Source organism: Trichosurus vulpecula, chromosome 2 (genome assembly GCF_011100635.1).
Source record: "Trichosurus vulpecula isolate mTriVul1 chromosome 2, mTriVul1.pri, whole genome shotgun sequence".
Lineage (NCBI taxonomy): Eukaryota > Metazoa > Chordata > Mammalia > Diprotodontia > Phalangeridae > Trichosurus > Trichosurus vulpecula.
In genome coordinates this window covers 324,421,866-324,444,328 of record NC_050574.1, presented here as the reverse complement: position 1 = coordinate 324,444,328, position 22,463 = coordinate 324,421,866, and positions in this window count along the sequence as shown.

Here is a 22,463-nt window from a genome sequence, read left to right as displayed (position 1 = left end):
TCATGTAAACAATCTGGTGATGGCTAAGAAATAGAGTGATGGATCGGTGGAATAAATTAAGTACCTAATACACAGTAGTATATGACTACAGTAATTGAGTGTTTTATAAACCCAAAGATCCAAGTTTTGGGGGTAAAAACTCACCATCTGACAAAAATTGATGGGACAACTTCAAAGCAATTTGGAAGAAACTAGGCATAGACCAATATCCGCCACCATATACTTTGATAAAGTCAAAATGGATCACTGATTTAGATACAAAGGGTGATATCATAAGTAAATCAGAGGATCATGAAAAATATACCCATCAGATCCATGCATAAGGGAAGAGTTGATGACCAAACAAGAGATATTAGAGGATCATGAGAAGTAAAATGGAAAGTTTTGATGACCTGAAATTAAAAAGGTTTTGTACAAATAAAACTAATGGAGTCAAAATTAGAAGGAAAACAGGAAACTGATGAAAAGAAATTATATAGCAAATTTCTCTAATAAAGGCTTTATTTCGCAAATACAGAGGGAACTGAGTGAAATTTATAAAAAGAGCCATTCCCCAATTGATTAATGGTAAATGGATATAAACAGGCAGTTTTCAGAAAAAGAAAGCAAAGCTATTAATAGTCACGTGAAAAAATGCTCTAAATCACTACTGGTTAGAGAAATGCAAATTAAAACAACTCTGACATACTACCTCACACCTATCAAACTGGCTAACATGACAGAAAAGGAAAATGGCAAATTCTGGAGCAGATGTGGAAAAATTGGGAAACTAGTATTTTTTTGGAGTTGTAAACTGGTCCAATGATTCTGGAGAACAATTTGGAACTACGACCAAAGGGCTATAAAATTGTGTATACCTTTTGATTCAGTAATACCACTACTAAGTATATTTCTCAAAAAGATGAAGGAAAGGGGGAAAGACATATTTGTACAAAAATATTTATAGCAGCTCTTTTTTGTGGTGACAAAGAATTGGAAATTGAGGGGATTCTCATCAAGTGGAGAAAGACTGAACAAGTTATAGTATATGATTATGATGGAACACTACTGTGCTATAAAAACTGACAAGCAGGATGGTTTCAAAAAACCTGGGAAGACATGTAAACTGATGCAGGGGAAGAGAGTAGAACCAGGAGAATATTGCACACAGCAACAGCCATATTATAGGGATGATCAGTTGTGAAAGACTTAGCTACTCTGATCAAAATGATCCAAGACAATTCCAAAGGACCCATGATGAAAAATGCTATCCACTTCCAGAGAGAAAAAAACTCATGAATTCTGAGTGCAGATTGAATCATACTTTTGTTACCTTATTTTTCTTGCTCTGTGTATTTTTTTGCAACAAGGCTAATATATAAATATGTTTTGCATGAGTTTGCATATATAACTGATATCATATTACTTGCCTTCTCAATGAGTGAGGCAAGGGCATGAGGGAGGGAGAGAATTTGGAATTCAAAATGCTAAAAATAAATGTCAAGGTTTTTAATATTTAATTAAGAAATATTTAACAAAATAAATTTAAAAAAAATTTTTTTTACAGAAGGACCTTCAGAGGTCATTTTTTTCAACCCTTTCATTTTGCAGAAGGAACTGAGGTTTACACAGATTAAGCAATTTGTTCACATTTACACAGCAAGTATCAGAGGAAGGACTTAAATTCAGTTCTTCCTGATTCCAAACATAGCACTCTATTCACATGCTAGATCAAGTATTTCATCCATCTGCTTTCAGATGGAAACACATATATCTCATAGGTAATGAAGGTGATAGAGTCTAGCACTTGCAGTCAAGAAGACTTAAGTTCAAATTCTGCCTCAGACACTGTTTAGCTATGTAACCCTGGGCAAGTCATTTAGTCTCTGTGTGCCTCAGTTTCTTAATCTGTAAAATGGGAATAAAAATAGCAGCCCCTCCCAGGATTGTTGTGAGGATCATATGAATTAACATATTTAAAGCTCTTTGCAGACCTTAAAGTGCTATACAAATGTTGAACGTAGTAGTAGTAGTATTAGTGATGGTGGTGGTGGTGGTAGTGGTAGTGGCATAATACCTCAGAAAGATCATTTCCAGGCAATTCATTTCTCATCTAGATCTTGTCTTATTTTATTCTGATGATGTTTATGAATCTTCAACTGGAGTTCTATCTACTTTCTTGTCTCATTACAACATGTAAGTGATCTTAGGTTCTCAAAGTCCATGCCCATAGAGTACAAGTACTGCCAGGTGCCACCAAGCTAAGTAAGCTTTGAGTATGGTCCAGTGATTGTATGTCTATCACCTGAGGATTAGCCTAGCTAGGTCCAGGGAGTTTTTCAGCCACAGCATCTCATTCCAATGAACAGTCAACCAAGGCATAGAAGAGTTGACTAAGGAAACTGAGATGAGATAGTTAAAATGTCTTTGTCCAAGGTCACATGGGGAGTTATTGGTAAAACCAACCCATCCTCCATGCCCATGTTAAATTGACATTCCTCAAACATAGTTCTGATCATATCAACCCTGTTTCTCAAACATATTAGTGGCTTCCTCATCTGCCTGACATTTAAAAGTTATAATCTGCCATTAACCTTTACAATCTTATTTCCTTTTACCCTGCTTCCTGCATCCTCCATTCTGATCAAACCAGCCTGGTAACTGTTCCCTGCACATAACATCCTATATCCTCCCTCCAGGCTTTGCAAGAGTAATCCCCCATGTCTGGAATGCACTCCCTCCTCATCACTGCCTTGCAGAATCCTTAATTCCTTCAAAGTACAGCTTGGGCCCCACTTTCCACACCAGACCTTTCCTGACACACTCTCTTCCCCCTGAAAATATATTATAATGTTTTGTATATCCTTCACATTTACTCTCTTGTGTACATGCTGATATTCCCCCAATAGAATAGAAACTCCTAGAGGACAGAGACTTCTTAACATTTGTCTCTTCAACCCCAGAGACTAGCACATTGCCTCATAAATAGCATAAGGGTTAGTACACAATAGACGTTCAGTAGTTGATGCAAGATAATAGATAGGAGATGCTTAAGTATTTGCTGAGTTGAGTGGAATCGAATTGAATCATACCTAGATCTCAACTCTTTCCATTACACCACACTAATTGAGTTACTGTGAAAGTTCATGAATATGTTTTCAAACTTAATTCTGATGGCCAAGTGGATCATAAAGTACTCAGAGTTAGGAGAAGACTGTAAATGATAACTTCAAAGTAATCTGTGTCCTTGAGGGGTTTAAAGTCTAAAAAAAAACATTAGTAAGGTTAGGTACAACACTGCCCTCCGAATAGGGGATGATGCTTCCAACCATGATATGGTTTTATCAGTGGAAATGACATTAAAGAAGATTTGCCATCTGCTTTTCCCCTATACCCTAAGGACCATGGGACCTTTCCATCCAATGAAGCTGAAACCTTCCATCTGTGTTGTCTCCACTACTAATATGTGAGCTCTTCTAAGAGCAGGGACTGTTTTAATTTTCTATCTATATCCTTAATGCTCAGCACAGTTTTGTAATATTGCAAGCACTTAATAAATGTTTTTTTTTACATTTTTTCCTTCATTCAACCCATTAATAGATCAAGAATTTTGAGCTGTTTTATCTAATGGTGGTAACAGATTTGTTTGGATCCATCTACGTTTTTTCAACCATCTTTATATCCAATGATATATTTTTTTACACCTGTAGGAAGGAGGACAAAGTCCACAAATCCAACCAATGACTTTGTAGCAAGAAACTAACTGTCCCAAATAGCAATGGAATCCATGATCTTTGCTTCATTAGTACACAGCTATAACAAACTGAGCTAACCAGTCCAAGAGCCAAAGATAACATAAGCATATTAGCATCAGTCCTAAATATATATATATGTATATATATATATATATGTACATATACATATGCATGTGCATATATGGAAAATACAGGAGAAATGCTAATCATGTTGAAGTTCTTGAGTCTCTAATCCCACAAAAGTGAGGGAAAATGTCCCAAGACAGCAAGTTTCAAATAATCATAGATAGTGATGTTAGCGTTCATATAGCCTTCAAGCGCTTTTCATTTGTTACCTTATTCATCTTCACAACAACCCTGGCAGGTAGGGGCTACTTTACAGATGAAGAAACTGAGGTTGAGTTGAGTTAAATAATTTGTCCAGTGTCAAATTGACAAATAAGAAGAGAGAAGAAGCCTGAAGACAAGTCACTTGCCACTTTCTCATTCTCAGCTTCTTCACTGGTAAAATGAGAGGGTTAAACTACATGAAGTCTCAAGTCTCTTCCAGTTTTAAATCTTATCTTTTTAAAAATGAGCCTAAAATCCAGATTGTCAGCAATGAGGGAAGGAGAACCAGGCATGGAAAAGGCCAAGAATATTCTGATTCACACAAGATTTTGGAATCTCCAGTTTGTCTATCTTTACTGTGCTTTAAGTACCAGCTTACAACCATCCTAGCAGTTTGTCAGGCAGCATCCTGAACAACAAACCTGTCTCTAAACTTCTCTATTAGCAATGGGCTGGAATCCGGACTGTTAGATCCATATCATTGCTTGCTCTTGCCTAGTATCGATCATGACTGCTGGAATGTCTATACTTGTGTTACAAATTGCCCTGTCTGCATCCCTGCATCAGACCCTCCAACTCCATAGCTGTATGTTAGGATACTGAGTATCTATAATACAAAGTTTAGGGCCCAAAGCTTTGATTTTCATTACCACTGCCATCACTCAGAGACCCACAGACAGGGCAACACTTAGACAAAATTATGAAGTAGGTTAAATTTAGCTTGCACTCTTCACCATTCTTTTTGGGCACTTTCGACCTCTTGCTGCCTACAGTCCCTCAGCCAAATCAGCCTCCTAAGGGCAGTGCCTTATGATCTAGACCTCTATCTCCCCTGCCCCTCAAGTAAATCCTGGTCTTGGAGAACTATCACCTCGGAAATGGGCAAACTAATTTATATAAAATATTGCTAATTGATAATAACTTTATATGTTACCCTCCTCAAGAATATTTGCATTTTAACAGGAAACATCACCTTTGCCCCAAGAAGTGAATATAGTATTTCAAGCTTGAGAACAGGCCAGTGAGGGAGATTTTTTTTAGGCAGGGCTGATTTTCCCAGCACCCCTCTAATCATGTCTACCATGCTACAGCTTAAAGCATTATTATAAGAATGGCACATGCTCTGAGGGAAATATACAAGGTCCCACTCATCTTGATGAGTTGAGTCCTCAGAGGGTGGCTATAATTTCCCCTCAAAGCATTAGGGGTAGGCCTTAAAGCCTTATGGGTGTCTTTCTAATGCTATTGATTAGCATCCCCACCAGTGTGCTTCCTGCTGTTATTATGGGTTTAGGGGTTTTTTCTATCAATTTGTCATCTAGACAATTGGCTTATAGTAAGGGATATTTTTTTTCTTTCTTTCTTTGTTAATATTTTATTTTTTTTCTAATTACATATAAAAATAATTTTAAAATTCTTTTTTTTTAATATTGAGTTCCAAATTCTCCCCCTCCCTCCCCTCCTCATTGAGAAGACAAGCAATTTGACATAGCTTATACATGTGAAGTCATGCAAAATGCAAGAAAGGGATATTTATTAAAGTATCATAGCTGGCACAATTGGTACAAATTATCCCCCAAAGACCTATGTCATACTTCCTCACAAATATATAGAGTCCAAGAAAAAGTGGGCTCAAACTTAGAGAGCACATATGGCAAAGAGGTAATTCACAGCTTTTGGAAATCATTTTGCTGGAGTCATACCAGAGCCACCGTTAGATATGGTATAGCTTTTCTGCTGGACTTTTTATAAAGACTTGAATCTGTTTTCCTCATCTCGTCCAGTCTGACTTCGGCTCCTGATAGAGACATTGCCATCAGCTGATTTGGGTGTTATACCAAGAGCGAGTGAGACACTCCACAGAGTATAGGTTTTAAATGGAGAATTTATTAGCCGGCGTCCATTCGGGGATAATCATCCCAAATCAGAATGGCCTTGCATTTGAGTGAAAAGGTAGTTTATATAGGAAATTTACATGCCAGGTCACAGGGTGGTCTGGGGGTACAGGAACAAAGGTCCTGACAGATCACAGATTCTGATTGGTTATCGTTAAGTGGGATAATCTTATCTATTGACATTCCTTGGAGGAGTCATGTGGGAAGTTTGCTAAACTGAAAAAGGTCTGAGTCCACTCTTTATTATGCAATCCGAGGTTTTAGTTAGGGGCTGAGGGCAGGGTTCTCCTTAGCAATAACTGATTTTTCCAGTACCACATGGGGACTCTGGTAGGATAGCAATAGGAAGATGGGAAGTCCAAAATTCTCCTAACCCACTCTATATCTTAAAGAATCTAGAAACAGAAATTCCCAGATTCATATCTTTATAGTAATCAAATATAGGCAAGAAAAAAAAACATTTTTCTAGTCATAGAAGTAACCTTTATTGTCCATCTGAGCAGAGAGGCCCCTTTTGCTACTAAACTGTATGCTTATTGTCAGGAAAAGTGAATGTGTTTTCCAAAGTGTTAAATTTATAAGCACAAAGAAGCTTAAGTGAGGCCTATTAATTTTAATGTGGTACAATTTCTTTAATACTCCCCCTTACTTTTTAAATCCTCAAATTGGCTTGATTGCTGAATTCAGATGCTGGGTGTGGGGCCTTCTTTTCATGTTTTCCTGCTTATGTAAAACAGTTCCATTGACTTCCACTCTGATTAGAATCAAAGCAATGGGCCTGGAAGAGCTAGTCTTTGTTGTTTTAAAAAGTGGCCAGTTCCTTTTCAAAAGCCTTCACAGACTTAATAAACCTGCCACATAACATCTAAAACTGAAAGGAATTTAAGTCAATATATTATCCAATCCAGCTTGTACTTCTTTCCTGGGATTCCTGCTGTTATCCAAGAGGATTGATGGTTTTCCATAACTGCCCACCCACCTATTTGCCTTCAAATTATGGGTGAAATTGTAGGGAGGGAGATGGCAGGGAAGACTGGGAATCTATTTCCTATTGAAGTAAAAGACAAGTTAAGATTCTGTGTTCTCTGGAAAGGAAGCTGACTGCCAGGGGCATGAAAGGAATGTCAAGATATGGGATAGAGAATTCAGCTGACTGGAAAGTGTCACAGTTGGAAAACCATGTGCTTGTTTTAAAAGAGTTTTGATGTGTTCTGTCTGTTTAAAAATATTCTACATTCAAAAGAAAAGGTAGCCCTTTATAGAAACATCCTTCTTAAGAAACAAGCTGTCTTAAGAAGCTAAGCCAGCTTTTTCTTAAAGCAAAGCTCAAATAAAGGAAACAAGAATCTTAGCAATAGCTTCAGCTAATATAAACTCCATTAAAGTTTATTGAAAGTAAATTCATTGGAAAAAAGATCAAAAGCAATTTAGGGAAGGAGGGCTCTGCAGAAGAGAATGGTGACATCATAATTTGGTGAACAAACCAATGATGATGACAAGTATGGTTGAAGGATCTTGTAATGGAGTGGTGATATCAAGAAGTCAAACATGACTCACTTTTGCTTCACTGCTTTCAGGGTAGGTGTGAAATAAAAAAGGAGGGAAGACAGATTAGTATATTTCAAAGAATGCCTAACACAATGTCTTTCTTAAATTAAAATGAATTGAACCAAATAAGCACTAGACTATCAGAAGAGCTGAGTGACCCTGAAGTCATTTTCTAGGTCTTAATTTTCTCCCCTGCAAAATGGAAGGATTGTACTGGATAATCTTTAAGATCTCTTCCAGTTCTACCATTCTGTGATAGCTTCTAGTCTTTGCTGTCACTATCTGGCATCTTAGGTATCTTTTGTGTGACTCTGACTAAATACATAGCTCTCTCTCTCTCTCTTTCTTTCTCTGTCTCTCTCTCTCATATCATGGACCCTCCTTCTAGTCATCCATGGTGATTGTCACATACTTTGTACCACTCTTCTTTCTTGTTACAGAAACGAGCTTACTGGAGGTGGCATAGAATTGAAGGTACAGATTACAGGATCATTATTCAACATGCAGATCTATGATTTCATCAGTGTGGGGAACTTCCAGTGTGGAAATTCTACTCATTAATGCATATCAACAACCTCACTATAACATAGCCTTTGACAGTCATCTAGAGCACTGAGACGGAATGTCAAATTTGGGAAATAGCTAATAGCTTGCTTAAGGTCACATAGGTACTAAGACCAGAGCTATGATTTGAACCCATGTCCTCTGACTCCAAAAATAGCGCCCCTCCCACTATACCAGGTTGCATGGTCTCACTGATGAGTTATTAATAACTGTGGCTAGAGTCCTTCATGTCATGTTACCTCATGGAATGACTGCAGAGCCCAAAGAGTCAATGAGTATTTACTATTAGCATTTACTAAGTATTCAACTCTGTGGGAGCTATGGAAATATGTCATGTGGTCATCCTTTCAAGAAGCTTAGAGTCTAATTGAGGAGAGTAGACATACAGAATAACAGTAAAAAATAAATCATACGTATGGTAGATTGTGTTATACAAGATACTGTAGGAGAGTTCAGAGGAGAAGAGGTCAGTGAGGGGTGGGGTAATCTAGACAAAATTCAGAGAAAATGGGGCTTGATCTGGGCTATTTTGGAAGGGTAGGATTTGGATCAATATTGCAGGGGAGGGCATTACAGATGAGGGAAACACTATGAGTGATAGTACCGAGTTAGAATCAGTGTGGGTCAGTAAAGAGACCACCTCTCTATAGTATGGCACAAGGTGGTGAATAGTTAAGAGTTCTGTGGAACATAATCAAGTAGGAGAAAATTATGAAGGGCATTGAAAGCAGGGCAAAGAATGTAGAAAGAATTAGGGAACTATTAAAAGGTTTTGATCATATTTTCGATTCCCTTGGCATCACAAGTACATAGGATCAGAGATATAGAGTTGAAAGGGCCCTTAGAGAGCATCAAGTACAAGCCTCTTAATTTATAGATGAAAAAACTGAGGCAGAGAGAGATTGAATTTCCTAGGATCATATGACTTTGAATAATGTGAGGGTTAAACCTGACTCCAGGTCCAATACTCTATCCACTGTACCACACTGTCCTAACTCATCACCTTTATGTGGATGACTTCCAAATGTTTACAATATACTGGCAAATTTTACCCAAAACTCCAGTCTCATATTTCCAACTACCTACTAGATGGTTCCACCCACCTATCCCACAATTACCACAAACCTAACACGTACAAAAGTGGACTCATTTCTCCTACTCAAAATCTGTCCCTCTTCCTAATTTTTCTATTTCTGTTAATGTTACCACCATCTCTTCCCTCTTCCCCACTTTATATATCTGGTAAGTTCTCAAGTTCTATTGATTTTACTTCCATACTCTCTCATATCTATCCCCTCACTTTCAATCTCACTATCACCAACCGTGTTCAAGCCTTTGTCTCATGCCTAGACTAGTATAACAGCTTTCTAATTGGGCTTCCTATTTCTATTCTATTCTCTCTCATAATTCATCTCTTACAGTGTTGCCTGAATATCTTCCTAATGTAGGTCTTTTATCACACTGTTATCCTCAAAAACCTTGTGAGGTTCTATATTGCCTGCAGAATAAAGCTGAAACTCTTGAGCTTGACTGTCAAGGCCCTGCACAATGTCTCCGACATCCCTTTCCAGACTTAGTATTCTCTTAACATACTTGACATTCCAGCCAAAATGGACTGTGTTCTGTTGCCAATTATTGGCCTGTCCTTCTTAATCTCCCTGCTCACACTATTCAGTATACCTGGAAAGACTCCCTCCCTTACCTCTGTCTCTATCTGTTGGTGCTCCTCACTTTCCTCAAGGTCTAATTTCAGTGCTCATGTCATCTATAAAGTCTTCCCTAGCACTTTTATTCCTCCAGCTGAAAGTTATCCAAATTTCTCAATGTACCTCACTTGGTCCTCTCCCTGGCACTTATATCATTCTCTTTTATATCTTAGCTATTTGTGTACGTGTATTATCATCCTATTAAAGTATATGAAGTTTTTATCCAGAGAAAATTATATGAGAAATATTTTCCTCTACTTCTTTTGCAGACATGAGGGTAGAAGGGTCCACAAGTGTGAAAGACTGTAAATATTGTCAGATTTTTTTAATTGATTGATCTTGACTTTTTCCTTTTCTCATCTTTTTTTAAGTTCTATTATATGCAATGGCTCTCCAGGAGACAGAAGGTAATACAGGAGGATATTTAGGCAATGTAAAAACAAAAGATATAAATAAAAATACTTTTTAAAAATTGTATGCTGTTTCAAATAGAGCAGAGTCTGTCATTTCTATCTGTATCGAACATGAGACATAATAAATTTATTTAAAATAAAATGGAAAATGAAAGCTGTGTTAAACGAAAATTTATCTGGCAAGTGGCATGTAAGATGAACTAGGGAAAGACCAAATTCAAGAAGGAGGTTATTGTAGAAATCTGGGAAAAAGGTGACAAGTCAAAGAGCTGGAAAGAACCTTGGAGTTAAACTCCTTCATTTTGTAGAGAAAAGAACTAAAGCCCATAGAGAGTAAGTGAATTGGCTACAGTCACAGAGTAAAATATTGGTCAAGAAGAGACTAGGTCCCAGGCCTTCTGACTTCTAATCCAGCATTCCTTCTCCTGTACCAAGTATCAGGATCACTATGGCTTAATCCCCAGCTTCAAGAGCCAACTAGGTCATAAAAGACAAAAATTTCAACATGAAGAAGAATTGTGCCACCCCAACAAACACAGATGCCCAGCCTTGTAGGCCAAGCCCATTACGCTTCTAAGAAATATGAACAACTTGGCAAAGTGTGGCTAAAGAACAGAGTCCTCCCTCAGATACATAGAATTTTGGTTGGCCAAGGAGGATTGCTTCCCTCATAAGACAACCAAAATCTACATTAGTTGGCTCCAAGTCAATAAGACCTTGAAGACTTGGCCCACAACAGAGCTGAATGAGCCAATCTCAGCTGTCTGGGAAACAAAGCTTCGGTCTGTAGACCTTTCTCATCAAAGCAATTGCTCTCCCAAAATATTTCTTCTACTACAACCACTCCTCCAGAGGCTTTGCTGATCTGTCTGCCTTCCAAGTGGCTTATACTGGACCTTTTCCCTAGAGTCCTGCTTTGACCTTTCAGATACCACAAACCAACCAGATCTGCCTGCACTAAACCTTCTTTAACTGATGCGTCTCATGCTAATAGAGTATTGGATACATTGGGTAAACTCCTGTGTAGGCTTGTGGCCTGCCCAGAAAAAAAAGGCAACAAGGCTCTAGACAAGGGTGATAACAGTAAGGATGGAGGAGAAGTCATGGGCAGAAGAGACATACCAATGAAAAAAACTGAGAATATTGAAGATAAAGGAAAATGAGTCCAAAATGGTGCCAGAGTTTTGAGCCTAGATGTCACTGACAAATACAAGAAATATTGAGAGGGGTAGCTTGTTTTAGAAGAGAAATAGTGAGTTCATTTTAGGACAGTTTTAGGTTCAGACAAAAGTAATCAATCAATTAGCAAACGTTTGTTAAGTACTTACTGTGTGCCAGGTACTGTATTCAAACAGAAAATTCCGTAAACAAATAGAGGGACAGAGTGAGAGCCTGGAGAGCTATCAACATAATTTAAGCAATGAGAATGGGCAAGTTTTCTGAGAGAGAAGAGCATCAAGCCAGGGACTGTGACTTAGGGACCCTTTAACAACCGGTGGGAAAGAAATAGTGAGAGAGCCAAGAGAAGACCCAGAATACCAGGAGAGTCGAGGCAGGAAAGATCTTCAAGAAGGAAGGTGTGACCAAAAGTATCAGCTATCTCAGAGATGTAAGGATGAATAATCATGGGTAAAATACCATTGGATTTGGTAATACAGATGTCACTGGTGACCATTCTTTGGGTAAATTACAGTAGAGTGAAAAGGATATAAGAGGTATCAGCTGGAGGAGAAAATAAAGATGGTGAGCTAAAGCCACTTGCTTAAAAAGTCTGGCAGTAAAAGAAACATCATGGCATAAAGCTGATCTCATAATTAAGAAGATTTAGGTTCAAATCCTGTCTTTGATGCATACTGACTGGATGATCATTGTACCATCTTTCAATGTACCATGTGAGTCTCAGAGTTTCAAAACAGGTACCAATCTGAATGGGTAAAGGGATATTCCTCACAGATAGTTCCGTATACTAATGAAACCACAGGTCCATCTGAGAAAGAAGAGGAAGAGAAGAATAGGGGAGGGGAGGAGAAAGAGGAGAGGAAAGGAGAGAGGAGGGGAAAGGAAGGGGAGGGCACAGGAGGGGAGGGGAGGGCAGGAGAGGAGCAGTGAATAAAAAGCAAAGAAATTGACTGCCTGGCAGGGCAGCAGAAAAGAAGTAAATTTTTCATTTATTTTCAAGATAGAAAAGACCTATACATGTTTGAAGAAGAGAAGAAACCAGCAAAAAATAGAACGTTGATGATGCAAGAAGGAGAGAGAGGTTATATGTGGAAGCAAGGCCCCTAAGAATCAGAAGGGTAAGATCATGAAAACAAATTAACAGATTGTCTTTAAAGATGAGAGTTGCATTTTCCTGTGAGGCTGGAGAGAAGACACAGGTATAGAAAAAGAAATCTGTGGAGGTAAGGAAGAAGGTAAACCACAGAACTGCAGAATCACAGAATCTAAGGATTGGAAGGGACCTCAGAGGGACATTTAGACTAACACACCTGACCAAGAGTCCCTTCTCCAATATCATCAACAAGTGGTGATCTAGCCTTTATTAGAAGACTTCCAATGAGGCAGCTAGTTGACACAGCAAGTGGAGCACCAGCCCTGGAGTCAGGAGGACCTGAATTCAAATCTGGCCTCAAACACTTGACATACTTACTAGCTGTGTGACCTTGGGCAAGTCACTTAACCCCAATTGCCCTGCCTTCCCCCTCAAAAATAATAAATATAAAAAAAAGAAGATTTCCAATGAAAGGAAACTCATTCCCTCCTAATTCAGCCCATCTCACTCTTGAACAGTGTTCATTGTTGGGAATTGTTCCCCTTACTTTGAAACTAAATCTACTTCTCTATGACTTCTACCCATCGCTCCTAGTTTTCACCTCTGGAGCCAAGCAAGAAAATTGTCAACTCCCTTCCTGTGACAGGTCTTTGGATTCTTGAAGACAGCTACCATGCCCTTTCTATTCTTCCTCTGATACAGGTTAAATAATCCTAATACTTTTAACTGATCATTATGTGACATATTGTCCCATCTTTTCATCACCTTACAATCATAGGATCATAGACTTAGATCTAGAAAGACCTTAGAGGTCATCTAGTCCAATCCCTTTGTTTTACAGTTGAAGAAACAGAAGCTGAGAGATTAAGGAACATACTTAAACTCACAGAGTCAGGATTCGAATTCAGATCCTCTGACTTGAAACACAGAAATTCTTTCTAGTGCATCACATTGTCTCTATTATTACCCTCTTTTGAATGTGTCAAAAACTCTTCCATGCCCTTCAGAAGACATGGTGACCAGAAATGAAAACAACATTCCACATACAGTTTGACAAGGGCAAAACACAGAAAACCTATTACATCCTGTGATCCAGATTTTATACTTTTCTCGATGGATAGCATTAGCTTTTGTTTGCTTTTCTTGTTCAGTCATGTCTGACTCTTCATGTCCCCATTGGGGGTTTTCTTGGCAAAGATACTGGAGTGATTTGCCATTTCATTCTCCAGCTCATTTTACAGATGAAACTAAGGCAAACAGGGTGAAGTGACTTGCCCAGGGTGACACAGCTAGTAAGCATCTGAAATCAGATTTGAGCTCAGGAAGATGAGTCTTCCTAGCCCAGCATTCTATCCACTGTGCCCTAGCTGCCCCTGCATTAGCTTTTGGGTGCTATCATATTGATTTTTGATGTTTTGAGCCTTCAGGCCACCAAAACATCCAGATATTTTCATATAAACCATTATATAGCCACACATCCCCCAAGCTATACATCTGAAGTTGATTCTTTAACCAAATGTAGAACTTTAGATTTAAGCCTATTGTGTTTTTTTTAGTTTATCTAATTATTCTAGGCTGTTGAGATTTCTTTGAATCCTCTTTCATCCAGGGGGTTAGCTATCCCTCCTAGCTTCATGACAACTACAAACTTAACAAACCTGCCTTCTATGCTTTCATCCATAACTGTTTTGACCACTACAGATCCAAGGACAGGACTGTGGAGCACTCTACCAGAGACCACCCTCTGGGATAGCAGCTATTAATGAATATGTTTGGGTTCAGCCATTCAGTCATTTCCAAGTTCACCTAATCATGCTATCGTCTAGCCCATACCTCTCCATCGTATTCACAAGGATAGCATGAGATCCTTGCTGAAATCTAGCTGTTTGTTCTATGTCAATTTGTTCTGTGTGTACGGTGTTCTTTTGACCCATTGGTCTAAGAACCATGTCAAAAAAAGAAACGAGGATGGTCTGGCATGACCTCATGGTCACGGATAAACCCATGCTGGTTCTTTGCGATGACTGCTTCAAGTTCTAAGGATTCACAAACCATACCATTAATAATGGGCTCCAGAGTATTTCCAAAAATGGGAACCAAACTCACTTGTCATATAGTTTGTTGACCCCACCCCCTTCCCTATTTTGAAAATTAACTCTTCTCCAGGTCTAAGAAACTCTGACATATTCCTAAATTTTTCAAAAATCACGCTAGTGTCTCAGCAGTCATCTGTCAGTCGTTTATTTCCATTCTCTAGAATATACCTTGTTCATGGCTAGGAATTTGAACTCATAGAAGGCAAATAGATACTGTCTTGTCTTCTCCTCACTTATTCTGGGAGTCCATTTCTTGTTAACCATTTTTGTTATAACATTCCAAGTACAGAGATCATTCTCCTTAGAATAGAATCTGGAAACAAAATAAGAGGTGAGTTATTCAGCCTTTTCTATGTTTATCTTATACTGCCTCCTCCTTCTTTTCATCATACCATCAAAAAAAGCAGGAAACATTGCACAATCTTCATTGGGTCCTCCTCTTGATCACAATCTAGTTAAAAGACTTATAGGATTCTGGTGATACAGTTGGAAGGAAACTTAGAGGTCACCTACTGCAACCCTTTCGTTTTATAGATGAGAAAACTGAGGTACAGAGAAGTTCAGTGACTTGTCTAAGAACACACAGGCAATGAGTGGCAACCTGAATTTGAACCCAGGTCCTATGACTCCAAGCTCTGAGGTCTTTCCTGCACCACACTGCTATCAACTTTTGAATTGCCTTGAAGCAGTCATCATTACATTCGCTTTTTTATAGACTTCAGCACTCTGAAACTATTCTAACAGGACCATGCTACTCTTTAATATTCATCATCAGTTACTTGTCCTTTCTACCATTCTCCTACATGTGTTTTCTTAAAACCTGAGTTGGTTATTGAGATCCTTGTGTATCCACTTCAGGACCTTTAAACAAGGGATCCAGGACCTGGGTTCCAATCCCAGTTCTGCTACTCATTACCCGTGTGACCTTAGGCAAGTCACAACCTCTCTGGGCCTTGATTTTCTCATCTGTAAAATGGGAGAGGGAAGGGGTAGACTGGATGGCCTCTAAGTTCTCTTCCAGCTCTAGCTTTATGACCTTCTCATCACTATCATTCTTACCTGTGTCTTCAAGTTTTTATTCTTGAACAGTTTCCCATTCGTTCTAGACCAGCTTCCCTTACAAAATATCAGGCCATTGAATCAGTCCTATGTTTTCTCTGACAGCTTCTGAATCATGTCTCCCCAAATCAAGGGTATACATTCAGAATACACACAGCTGTCCTCTCCCTTATGCTGGACTAGTTGGTGGGGTCATCACTTGCCAACAAAGATCCCATTATTTCTACTTCATATACCAGATCTTCCTTTTTGGTCAGAATCAGGCCCATGAAAATCTGTTTACCTAGTGCTTTGTCCACTTCTTGAAGGATAAAATGTTGGCATTATGTCAGATGCCCCTGAACTTCTTGGTGAGGCAGGGCATAAAGTCATATGCTTATAGCTAAGGCATGGAGGCTAGGAATGGAGGCTTGAGAGAGGAGTAGAATGGGGACAGCTGCTACAAGAAATTCAGTAGCTGATGAGGAGACAGACAAGGGGGCTATCAGGCATTGGCAAGAGCATAATCCAAGTTGGGCAGCATGAATTTGTCATAAGTTAAGGTCTATGTGGTTCTACATCATGCTGAACTTCATTATTTTCATCAGTGACCTCTATGAATCATATTTAAGTCATTAAAGCAGATCCCAAGAATGAGGTCCTAAGGCATAGCCATCAATCCTTTCCCCAACACACTTTTCACTCTTCCAATTTACCTTTGCAGTGCAAATGGTTACCAGGCTGTTGAAATGGGCTTCTGAATGACTGTGGGAAGTGGCCATCTACAGTTAGCAAGGGTTGGCAGGGGAGAATTAAGCTCAGCAGACTGTATCCAAAATGGAGAATTACATCACGTTGCCCTGACAACGAATATTCTCAATGCAGAGTGATATATGATGATGACTGAGGTCAATGGGCAATAAAATTCTGTTGAAAAGCTGGTTTCTCCCTCTTCTCTCCTCCGTATCTGCTAATATAAATATAAGTAAAAGCCAAAATCATTGAGAAGCGGTTTCCTTTCTGGACATGACAGACAGAAGCTGAGAGAAGTACAAACTCCATTGCGTCTCCCATCTTGGTGTTTTTGAATAGGCCTTCTCCCAAACTTAGAGCGTAATTCCTTCTCACCTCTGCCCCTAAGGATCCCTAGACTCCTTCCTCAAAGCTCAGTTGAAATGCCATTTTCTACACAAGCCTTTTCCTGATCCCCCAGACACTGGTGTCTCCCTGTCCCTGCTCAAAATTACCTTATATGTATTTTGAATGCATTTTGTGTATACTTCTATGTGTCCCCTGACAGAATATAAACTCCCTGAAGACAGACTTTTTTCCATTTTTACTTTTGCATCCCAGTGCTTGTTGATTGATGGGTTGGTCAATATCAAAGTCTGGGGTTTTTTGGAAGGCCCAGATATCACACCAAGTTATGTCAATAGCCAATCCACTTAAAGTCCCCTCACTGGCATAAATGCCTATGGAAGCTGAGCCTAAAAGGATTAAAAATAAGAGATGTCGGTCAGTCAGATTTGATTAGGTGCTTCCTATGTGCAGAGGTTTCTGCTAAGCAAACATATCCAATTTAGTTTATGCTAAGTCCTGGGTGTTCTGTGGGACTGCTATCCTAACAGTGTTTAAGCCTCTAGGAGTTTATCTGATCATGGGTTTCAGTGACCACATCTGTAAAAATGACCATCAGACCTGAAGCTCCTTCTCTGATCACCACAGTCAGCCAGTACCATTTATAAGCAAAATTGTGTACAAAGTACTATTTGATTCACTCTACAAGAATACAAAAGAAATATGCTCTGTATAACCTGAATGAGGGGAGAGGACACACATGAGAGGACTGAATTACAAAGCAGCAAATCAATAAATACAAAGTAATACAGTAAAACTGAATAGACAAGTGCTGAAGGGGCTCCTTTGGTAGACGAGACAGAACTCGCTCGGTTATGGAAGACTTACAGAAGGGTGTCACTGTTGAGCGAGGCTTTCCAGGTGGTCAGAGATTGGCGGGAAGGAGCTGGGAGAGCAGCCCAGGTTCACAAAAGCATAGAAATGTAAAAGGCATGCCCAGTAAATGATAGGCAGATGAACCTGGTTAAAGCAATGGCTTCTCATGGGGGGAGAATAAAAAATGCACTTAGCAAGATAAGGGAGATGGGAGGTGTGAAAAGGTGAACGGCCTTTAATGCTAAATTGAAAAGTTTCATATTAAATATTAGATAATAATTAATAATTTATAATATAATAATATCTGGTATGATGTATAATTAAATAATAATTGATAAAGAAATTATAATTGATAATAATAATTAAATAATACAGTAATAGAAAACCATTGTAAGTCCTTGAGAAAGATTTAGCCAACCTACCCAATGGTGGGGGCGGGGTGTTGAATTCACCCAACTGGGCCTAGTGTATCTAAGTCTGTTTTTGTCCAGCTCTCCTACCCCAGGATAAATTAGATCCTTGGGCCCAGTAAGAGGCAACAGCATCAAAGGGTATCAGTCAAAAGAGTATTGGACTTCAAACCAGGGGAGATATGCACTTGAATCCTGCCTCTTCTATATACTATTCCTGTGACTACAAGTGATTTTCTCTAAGTCACAATGCAAATATAGATATAATAAAATCACCACTAGCACTTTGTCATAGGATTGTTGAGGAGTAAAATGAGATAATGTATGTAAAAAGGGTTTATAAACTTTAAATATCATATATTATTGTTATTATGAACCTCCTCAACCTTGGAGATTGTAAGATCATAGGCTATATGAGACCTTAGGATCATTTAGTCCAGAGACATCAAATACACATGCCCTATGCTCCCAAGTACAGCTAGAACTAGATTAAATGTAAATGGGATGGCCCATGTTGAATTGCTTTCTTTCTCTGGGAGGGTGGGTGGGGAGGGAAGAAGGGAGGGAATTTGGAACTCAAAGTTCTAAAAACAAATGCTCAAAAAAATTGTTTTTACATGCAACTGGGAAATAAGATATACAGGCAATGGGGTATAGAAATCCATCTTGCCCTACAAGAAAGTAAGAGGAAAGGGGATGGGGGGGGGAGTGGGGTGACAGAAGGGAAGGCAGACTGGGAAAAGGGGCAATAAGAATATATACCATCTTGGGGTGGGGGGAGGGTAGAAATGGAGAGAAAATTTGTAACGCAAAATCTTGTGTAAATCAATGTTGAAAACTAAAAAATATTAAATAATAAAAGAATTTTTAAAAAGAAAATAGTAATTGGGAAATATTTACCAAAATAAATCAAAATACAAAAATAACATAGATAATATTAGCATATGATTTTCTAAGATATGCAAGCCTGTGAGGATTCTTATTTGTGACTTAGTGGCACCCATTTCTATTTGAGTTTGACACACCACTGATTTAGTCTATTTAGCCTGTTTACATAGGAGGAAACTGAGGCCAAAGATATTAAAGTGTCTGCCCCAAGTCACATAAGTAGGATGTAGTAGCCAGGATTTAAACCTAGATCCTTTGATTCCAAATAATCAGGTTTTTCCCTTTCACTACTTTCTCATTACAGAGAGCAGATATTGTCTTCTTCTATTTCTAATCCTAGTTCTTAGCACAGTGCTTTGTACATAGTAAGCCCTCAATGAATGCTTTTTCATTCATGCATTCATTCATTGAGCAATTAGGTGGTATCTTGCATTAAAATGTGATTCATTCACAAGTTTTATCTCCCCTTGGCCAGCAATTATTACTCCTGTAGTCTCCATCCAATTTGTGATAGCTTCATTTGCCATAGGCAAATTGCAAGGTATCTGTACAACTTCTATTACTTTCTGTGTCTGATTCTGCCCTCCAGTCAGAGTAAATGACTCCTCCTAGAATCCTGATTCAAGCCACTTCTTCATCCACAACAACATAGTTCCTTCTCATGATGACCCAGTGTTTTTTTTTTAAACCACTTGGCTATAGGAGGAAGAACTCAGAGTTGTTTTGACCAAGAATTTTGTCAAAGGCTTTTAGAAAGTCTTACTGGATTATACTTACTAAGTTTCTTCATCCATATGCATGTTTATTTCCCTCAGAGAACTCTAATTGACTAATCAGGCATGTTTATAGAAATCATATTGCCTTTCCCATAATGAGCTGTATTTGCCCATTTTCTATGATTCTACCATTTATTATAAATTCCAATTGCAAACTCTATATGAGAATAAGGCTCATTGGTCTATAGTTCCCAGAGAATCTTCATGAATGGGTTTCATATTAGTAGTCTTCCAGTCATCTGACATAGTAACTTTTTTAACTATCAATAGCACTTTTTAGCTACTAGCTCTACAATTTTACTCTTAAGTCATTTTAAGTAGAAAAGTTTCAGTCTCAACCAGTCATTTACACCTAGTTTGTCAGCTAGGTCCAGGCTACTCTGAATATTTTGCACTATTTTATTTAGTATCCTCAACCTGTATGCTTCATGGGACAATTTTGGAGTGGAAATCTTCCTCAACGTCCTTTATAACAAAGATAAAAGTCAAGAATTCATCCAATCTCTCTGACATCTCCTTTGCATTCTTGACTATACCTTTAGCACCTTGAATATCAAATGATAAACACACACACACACGCAAACTCAATTCAATAAACTTTCAATAAAACATCATCTATGTGTAAGACACTGAAAAAAAATTGAAATGAAACTGTCCCTGCCATCAAGGAGCTTACAATCTAGTGGTCACTTAACAACTCTTGCTCCTTTGGTTATCTATCTGACTTTGAGATATTTTAAGAACTTGCATTACTGGTTTGGGAGTCCTCTGCATAGTGCTTCCCAATTTATGTTTCAGACAGTCAAGTTTATAGCTTGCATCTGTCCTCCCATGTCTCATGGGGGATAAACTACATATGTTCATATCACTAGAGCAATTTTTATTTTTTGAAAGATGTATTTCCTTCAAAGATAAATGATTTTATGCATTTGTTAGTTAGCCATGCAAGATTTCTTTTTACTGGTACCTAGTATTTCTGTCCCTCAATATACCTCTATCCTGTGCTTCCAATAAAATGCTTGAAAATAGTTTCCAGGCTTTCTGATGGTTATTGACTTTTTAAGTCTACCTTACCATTTTTTCCTAAATAAGACTTCTATTTTGTCATCTTTCTCTCTGCAAAAATTGGATAACTATGTGATCGATTTCTTTGTTTTTCCATTTCCCACCAGAAGGGCAATGCTGAATTGTATTGTTATTGCCGTTACATAGTGGGTCACCCATAAATTCCTCCCGTATCTACCCAAAAGACCTCTCTGAAGCCAATTGCCTACTTCTACTCCCCTCCTCCAGGGTCAAGATATCCTTGAATTAATTCAGGAAGGAGAGAAATGAGAGGTGGAAGATTGTTAGCCATAGGGATAGTAGTGGGTGGTAAATGAATAGTAAAGTTCATAGTCTACAAAAGATGTTGCGGGAACTGCTGTACCTGGGATGCCAGATGTTCCTTCTCCAGGATAGCTGGAGGAGCAGTGAAGTAGTAGAAAATGGTTTGTTCTTCTGGCTGGCAGAGAGTGATAGTCTGCTGGGCCTGGTTCTGAGATTAGTGCTGGCCAGCTGCAGCTGCTCTTCCTCTGGCATGGAAATTTAAGAAAAGGTAGAAGAGGGAGAGATCACTATAAGCTGGGAAGAGCAGGAAAGACTTCATGGAGTAAACAGCCCATGAGTTGGGTCCTAAAGGATGAGAGAGCATTCAAGAGAGGTAAAGAGGGAGTGCATTCCAGGCATATTGGATGGCCCCTGAGAATTCACTGGGATGGGTGAAGCCAAAATAAACAGTCCACTTTACAAGCTACATAAAGTGAATGAGGGAAAATATCATGAAGTAAGCTTGAAAAGTAGATTGTATCCAGATTCTGAAATATTTTCATTGTTAGCCCTCAACCAGTTTATATTCTCCTGGGGTTTTTTATATATAACATGTAAACAGATTATAATAATCATAATAGCAAACTTTATATAGCACATTAAAGTTTACAAAGTGCTTTACAAATATTATCTTATTTTATCCCCCACAACAACCCTGAGAAGGAGATGCTATTATTATCTACATTTTACAGATAAGACAACCGAGGTAGAGGTTAAGTGACTTGCCTAGAGTCATACAGCTAGTAAATGTCCAAGGTCGGATTTGAACTCAGGCCTTCCTAACTTCCTAACTTCACTCTGTTCCAGATAGTCCTTCTGCTTCAAAGTTTAGGAAAAACCATCCATAAAAAAGGTCTCTCTGTCAAGCATAAAATTACACTTTAGTATTTTTTAAAATATGCTTTCTCTCTAGTATGAGCATTCTCTCCTCTAAGACAGATAATAACCCTTCCATGCTCCCATTAGACAGTTACATCAGACCCACCCAAAAAATTAATCATCTGGTAATGAGCTTCATTGAACTTGACTAGGCTGAGCCTAAGTAGTAGCACATCCTGAGATCCCTACTCCAAACCTTTCCAGCTTTGACTGTACTTGACAGAGTTTGTGTGTCACTGGTCACCTCATTACAATATGGCACCAAAGCAGAGCTCTTTAGAGGGAAAAGGATCCAATTAACCCATTGTATGACTTGGGCTTCAAGCATTGGTATGGAAGCATTTGCATATCCTGCTTTGGCCTTTATCATGTTTTGTGCTACTCTGTCATCTTCATTTTCCATAAGTGTGAAATTCCCTCTCCACCACATCAGTAGTACCTAGGTTATACTAGTCAGTTTTTCAGCTGGGTTCATCAGCTATTACATTTCTTGGCTGGAATCTACAATGTCTTTGTAGAACTATGCGATTAACAAGACTGAGTTGAATCAGGTTGACGCATGATCCTATGAAGGCATGTGGCTGGAGTGAAGA